We start from the raw sequence: 7798 nt of genomic DNA on the forward strand, positions 1-7798 counted from the left end.
ATTGTGTCTTAAAAGTATCCTTACTTGTATTCTCCGCTTCTTTGGCTCGGAATCAATACCAAAATTTTTAAAGTAAAAACAAAATCTTTGGAACCGAGTATGCTTTTTTTTCAGTGTACCAAAACTTTATTTCCATAGAAAATTTTGTCAAATTTTATTACTATAGAAAGTTTTGTTAAAATTTCATTTCTATAGAAAGTTTTGTCAAAAGTTTATTTCTATAGAAATGTTTGTCAAAAGTTTATTTCTATAGAAAATTTTTTAAAAAATTTATTTCTGTAGAAAATTTTGTCAACATTTTATTTCTATACAAAATTTTGTCAACATTTTATTTCTATACAAAATTTTGTCAACATTTTATTTCTATAGAAATTTTTGTCAAAATTGTATTGCTATAGAAAATTTTGTCAACATTTTACTTCCATAGAAAATTTTGTCAACATTTTATTTCTATAGAAAATTTTGTCAAGTTTTTATTTCTATAGAAAATTTTGTCAAATTTTTATTTCTATAGAAAATTTTGTCAAAATTTTATTTCTATAGAAAATTTTGTCAAGGTTTCATTTCTATAGAAAATGTTGTCAAAATTTTATTTCTATAGAAAATTTTGTCAAACTAGATTATATACGTATTTAATCGGCCTTTTTTTGTTTAATATATACCCCGTATGGGCTAACTTACAATTTAGAAGACAGTGTTAAAAAGTTTTACGATACCTTGCCATCGGCAAGTGTTATCGCAACCCAAGTAATTCGATTGTGGATGACAGCCTTTAGTAGAAGTTCCTACGCAATCCATGGTGGAGGGTACATAAGATTCGGCCTGGCCGAACTTACGGCCGTATATACTTGTTATGTTTGTTTTGCATTGTGATATTCGCTACAGAAAAAATATTGTTGTTTTTGAACATTATCTGTTCGACATTATTGAAATCGGTTCAGAGTTAGATATAGCTCCCATATATGTCTTTCGCCCGATATACACCCATATTACCACAGACGCCAAAGTTTTGCTCCGATCTACGTGAAATTTTGCATAGGGAGTAGAATTAATATTCTTACTATGCATGCCAAATTTAGTTGAAATCGGTTCAGATTTAGATATAGCTCCCACATATATATCTTTCGCCAGATTTATACAGAAATGGCCACAGAAGCTTAAATTTTACTCCGTTTTACGTGAAATTTTGCACAGGGTGTAGACTTAACATTCTTACTATGCATTCCAAATTTTATATCTTTAGTCCGATTTATACACATATGACCACAGAGGTCAAATTTTACTCCGATTTACATGAGAATGAAGTGGGGGAATATCATATGGAAAACGACGGTGAACTATCTGAATTAGACAGGTAGAAAGTTTTGGTTAGTAAAAACAGATTTAAATTGGATAAAAAATCCTGAATGGAACGAAAATATGAAATTTGTCGTGAATCTTGTTTTAACGGCTCTAAACCAATTACAAAAAACATTTGAGCATTGTAGACACATTATCGGTGAACCTATACAATCGTTGGCTATTTCTTTTATGCCTGATGAAGGTGATAGAGGATATTCAAAAGTAAAAAACGCTTGCTGTATGTGCTACCTTGATTAGAAAAAATGGAAGCGTCCTACAAGGCAAAAATGTGGGCAATGTAAAAAACCAGTCTGTGTGGAGCACAGCTGAGTGCAAACCCAAATGCTACAATTGCCCAAAAATATATATATTTTAAGTTTTTATTTCCTCTTCTTTTATTTGTATTATTTTCATATGAAATAATTCAAAACAAATCAACTAAAAGTATCTTAAACCACAATATTAACATTTGTAAATAGTGGCAGATTTTGAAGAAAAATACAAAAATATAATGAAAATTCAATAAATGAAATCTGTTAAATTTTTTTGAGCCTAGGGTTTTCCCTAAAAAAAATCTTCATTTTAAAGAAGCAGTATTTTTTGGATCGGAATCAATACCAATGTTTTTAAGGGAAGGTCAAAATCTTTGAATTCAAGTAAACTTTGTTTTGAGAGTTGAGCCTACAACAATAGGTGTTAAAGATTTTAGGCATAGTCCAACCTCCTTCTCTACGATATTATGCATTTCCTGCTCCTGTTGAAATTTTATTTTATTTTCTTCTATTCTTACAATTAATTCATAAATTCTTTGTTGTCCCAGCGCCTTAACGGCATTAACCCTAGCTTAGGCACCAATGTTTTTCTACATTATCTGACACTATTTACATATGTAAATATTTTGTTTTCTTTGTTATTTTTAACTTCATAAACGCTTTTTATACCCTCCACCATAGGATGGGGGTATATTAACTTTGTCATTCCGTTTGTAACACATCGAAATATTGCTCTAAGACCCCATAAAGTATATATATTCTGGGTCGTGGTGAAATTCTGAGTCGATCTAAGCATGTCCGTCCGTCCGTCCGTCTGTCCGTCTGTCCGTCTGTCCGGCTGTCCGTCCGTCTGTGGAAATCACGCTAACTTCCGAACGAAACAAGCTATCGACTTGAAACTTGGCACAAGTAGTTGTTATTGATGTAGGTCGGATGGTATTGAAAATGGGCCATATCGGACCACGTTTACGTATAGCCCCCATATAAACCGATCCCCAAATTTGGTTTGGGGAGCCTCCCGGAGCAGCAAAATTCATCCGATCCTGTTGAAATTTAGTACGTGGTCTTAGTATACGGTCTGTAACAACCATGCAAAAATTGGTCCATATCGGTCCATAATTATATATAGCCCCCATATAAACCGATCCCCAGATTTGACCTCCGGAGCCTCTTGGAGGGGCAAAATTCATCCGATCCGATTGAAATTTGGTACCTGATGTTAGTATATGGTCTCTAACAACCATGCAAAAATTGGTCTTTATTGGTCCATAATTATATATAGCCCCCATATAAACCGATCCCCAGATTTGACCTCCGGAGACTTTTGGAGGGGCAAAATTCATCCGATCCGGTTGACATTTGGTACCTGATGTTAGTATACGGTCTCTAACAACCATGCAAAAATTGGTCCATATCGGTCCATAATTATATATAGCTCCCATATAAACCGATCCCCATATTTGACCACCGGAGCCTCTTGGAGGAGCAAAATTCATCCGATCCGGTTGAAATTTAGTACGTGGTCTTAGTATACGGTTTTTAACAACCATGCAAAAATTGGTCCATATCGGTCCATAATTATATATAGCCCCCATATAAACCGATCCCCAGATTTGACCTCCGGAGCCTCTTGGAGGGGCAAAATTCATCCGATCCGGTTGAAATTTGGTACATTTTGTCAATATATGGCCTCTAACAGCCATGTAAAAATTGGTCCATATCGGTCTTTAGTTATATATAGCCGATGACTTATTACACAAAAATTGGTCCATATCGCCAAAAATAATCTACCAAAACTTTATTTCCATAGAAAATTTTGTCAAATTTTATTACTATAGAAAGTTTTGTCAATCTACACTGAAAAAAATATTGTCGTGAGGTCAAAGATTTCATGTCTTTAAAATACGAATACAAATTTTGCTTAACATAGAAGACGTATTTCTCTAAAATAAAGTTATTTTCCTTGCCCAAAAGTCGATAAACTTTTCAATGAAGTCGTATTGTCCTTATAATTAAGTGATTTGACTTAAAAATGGGTATCTTAACATGAAAGAAAAAATTTATAGGCTAAAGTCAACTTGACTTTAATAATTCAGAAAAATTCTTTAAATTTAACGAAATTGTCTTTAAATTTGTTGTCTTTTTGTATCTTGACTACAAAGCAAAAAATCGTTCAAATATAGGACATGTTTTTCAAAACTTTATTTTAAAGAAGTTTTTTACTTCAAACATAGCATAATTTCTACTAGAAGCCGAGTCTTAATTTGGAAAATAAAGTTGTCGTTAACTCGTTTTTAAAGGACTTTGATAGCATATGAAGAAAAAAAGCTGAGAAAGCGAAAAATTAACATTTTCTTCTTGGAAGCAAGTACACAAAACCTAAATTTAAAAGAGAATTGTGTCTTAAAAGTATCCTTACTTGTATTCTCCGCTTCTTTGGCTCGGAATCAATACCAAAATTTTTAAAGTAAAAACAAAATCTTTGGAACCGAGTATGCTTTTTTTTCAGTGTACCAAAACTTTATTTCCATAGAAAATTTTGTCAAATTTTATTACTATAGAAAGTTTTGTTAAAATTTCATTTCTATAGAAAGTTTTGTCAAAAGTTTATTTCTATAGAAATGTTTGTCAAAAGTTTATTTCTATAGAAAATTTTTTAAAAAATTTATTTCTGTAGAAAATTTTGTCAACATTTTATTTCTATACAAAATTTTGTCAACATTTTATTTCTATACAAAATTTTGTCAACATTTTATTTCTATAGAAATTTTTGTCAAAATTGTATTGCTATAGAAAATTTTGTCAACATTTTACTTCCATAGAAAATTTTGTCAACATTTTATTTCTATAGAAAATTTTGTCAAGTTTTTATTTCTATAGAAAATTTTGTCAAATTTTTATTTCTATAGAAAATTTTGTCAAAATTTTATTTCTATAGAAAATTTTGTCAAGGTTTCATTTCTATAGAAAATGTTGTCAAAATTTTATTTCTATAGAAAATTTTGTCAAACTAGATTATATACGTATTTAATCGGCCTTTTTTTGTTTAATATATACCCCGTATGGGCTAACTTACAATTTAGAAGACAGTGTTAAAAAGTTTTACGATACCTTGCCATCGGCAAGTGTTATCGCAACCCAAGTAATTCGATTGTGGATGACAGCCTTTAGTAGAAGTTCCTACGCAATCCATGGTGGAGGGTACATAAGATTCGGCCTGGCCGAACTTACGGCCGTATATACTTGTTATGTTTGTTTTGCATTGTGATATTCGCTACAGAAAAAATATTGTTGTTTTTGAACATTATCTGTTCGACATTATTGAAATCGGTTCAGAGTTAGATATAGCTCCCATATATGTCTTTCGCCCGATATACACCCATATTACCACAGACGCCAAAGTTTTGCTCCGATCTACGTGAAATTTTGCATAGGGAGTAGAATTAATATTCTTACTATGCATGCCAAATTTAGTTGAAATCGGTTCAGATTTAGATATAGCTCCCACATATATATCTTTCGCCAGATTTATACAGAAATGGCCACAGAAGCTTAAATTTTACTCCGTTTTACGTGAAATTTTGCACAGGGTGTAGACTTAACATTCTTACTATGCATTCCAAATTTTATATCTTTAGTCCGATTTATACACATATGACCACAGAGGTCAAATTTTACTCCGATTTACATGAGAATGAAGTGGGGGAATATCATATGGAAAACGACGGTGAACTATCTGAATTAGACAGGTAGAAAGTTTTGGTTAGTAAAAACAGATTTAAATTGGATAAAAAATCCTGAATGGAACGAAAATATGAAATTTGTCGTGAATCTTGTTTTAACGGCTCTAAACCAATTACAAAAAACATTTGAGCATTGTAGACACATTATCGGTGAACCTATACAATCGTTGGCTATTTCTTTTATGCCTGATGAAGGTGATAGAGGATATTCAAAAGTAAAAAACGCTTGCTGTATGTGCTACCTTGATTAGAAAAAATGGAAGCGTCCTACAAGGCAAAAATGTGGGCAATGTAAAAAACCAGTCTGTGTGGAGCACAGCTGAGTGCAAACCCAAATGCTACAATTGCCCAAAAATATATATATTTTAAGTTTTTATTTCCTCTTCTTTTATTTGTATTATTTTCATATGAAATAATTCAAAACAAATCAACTAAAAGTATCTTAAACCACAATATTAACATTTGTAAATAGTGGCAGATTTTGAAGAAAAATACAAAAATGTATTGAAAAATTGCTATATAGTAAATAATATTGGTAAATTTGTACATATTATGAAAGAGCACGAAAAATTAGCCATTGAGTCCAAATTCCATAAAAATCGGATAAATATTGTTGAAATAGCAAAAGTGTCAAAAATGAAATATTTACATTTGTATATAGTGCCAAAGCTAGGGTTAAAGGAGCTAACTTTATTTCTATATATAGAATGTATTTACAATTAGCAAGTATTTTACATTGAGATTTCAAAACTAATTTAAAATGTTTACATGAACGAAAGTTTCCGATCTCCTCTAATTTATGAGGAATTTTGAAAATAAGTTGTTTGTATTTGATTCTAGATAGATAAAAATATCAGGCAGTATCAAATATGATGTCATCCTCATAGCCAATCACAATTACAGTATCGCGCAGTCCTTATACACACACTCAAAAAAAAAAAGGAAACGCTAATGCCAAATAAACTTTATTTTAGTTCGTGAAAATTTATTGATTCCTTATTTGAATAATTTTTTGCTTACTTAAATGACGTGAACTAAAAATGAGAAAAAAGTTGTATACAATTATAGTATACAATTATAGTAGTTCACTTTGGGTTGAGTGAATTACCCCAATTTATTTTGATAATTGGTTGATAGTTTTGCTGCAAGTAGAGGATGCTGATGAGAAATGTGGTAATTCCGAAACAGCTGTACATCCAACCATCTTGCAGTCTATAGGGCTTTGCCCAAATAAATTTGACGAGCATACTTTTCCTCTGTTGGTTAAGCTACACTTGTAGTTTAGTCAATGCATGGTTTTAAGCTAAAATCAAAAACAACAACAATGATTGAAGAGAAACCAACAATAACAAACAAAACGAATTTTCCTAAAACTTTATATTCTTTATAGCTAATGAGAAAATGGGGATGATCGCTGCAACGCTTGTCATAACTGCACATTTATTTGCTCATCAAGAAAATACTTATATCAAAGAGGAATTTCATTTGTATAAAATTCGTTCCTGCACACAAAAAAAATTTTTCTGATTCAATCACGAAATTAATTATCCAATTAATTTTTAATTGAAATGTCTTCAATCACAGAAATGATAGTATCAATTAAAAAACTAATTGAAGGTCAATTAAAAAGTTAATTTATCCAATTCAAAAATTAATTGATACTATTATTTTTGTGATTGATTTTTGTTTCAATTAAAAAATTTGTCGAATCAATTAAATTTTTAATTGAATATTTTTTAAAACTCAATTAAAATTTTAATTGGAAAAATTTTCGTGAAATTTTTTTGTGTGTGGGGAAAGCAGTTTTTTTTTTGGGTGTAGGTGTTGCAAATTTTTCTTTTCTAGCTTTGGCGAGGGCATTCAAATAGACGAATATCAATCTTAAATGGAAATACCCGTATTGATCTATCGATTGTTCCAAAGATTTGCCATCGCTGCTCTGAATTAAAATAAGTTTAGATTCCATCGCATAACCAGAACCCATTTCAAGTGAGTTTATTGTAGCGAATAATTTGTTGCTGAAAGATGATTGCAACATATTTTCATTTCATTTTCATCATAGCCATTCTCAGTGTCTATTCATGTGACACCACTTTTGTTTTTGGAGCAAGGTATTGAAAGAATTTTGATTATCCATTTGCCACTATGAAAAAGACATAAGAGAGACGATAAATCGATCGATCTATCGATCTATTAATAATAAAAGACTTAACAATAATCGCTATTCAGAAAAGTCGAAACACTACCATCACCGCTACCAAGCAATAACAGCGAAATTAAACTGTCAATTAAGAGTGCAAGCCGTACAGAAAAGGAGAGAAACGTGTCCACTGGTCATTGGCCTGGTTATTGACTACTTCTCCACTGACCTAATTTCTAACAACATTTATTTAAGCGAAAAAAGTGTGTCTGTTTACTCTACTCTCATTTTAATTCATATGC

The sequence above is a fragment of the Haematobia irritans genome, chromosome 4 (assembly GCF_050003625.1).
Source record: "Haematobia irritans isolate KBUSLIRL chromosome 4, ASM5000362v1, whole genome shotgun sequence".
Classification (NCBI taxonomy): domain Eukaryota; kingdom Metazoa; phylum Arthropoda; class Insecta; order Diptera; family Muscidae; genus Haematobia; species Haematobia irritans.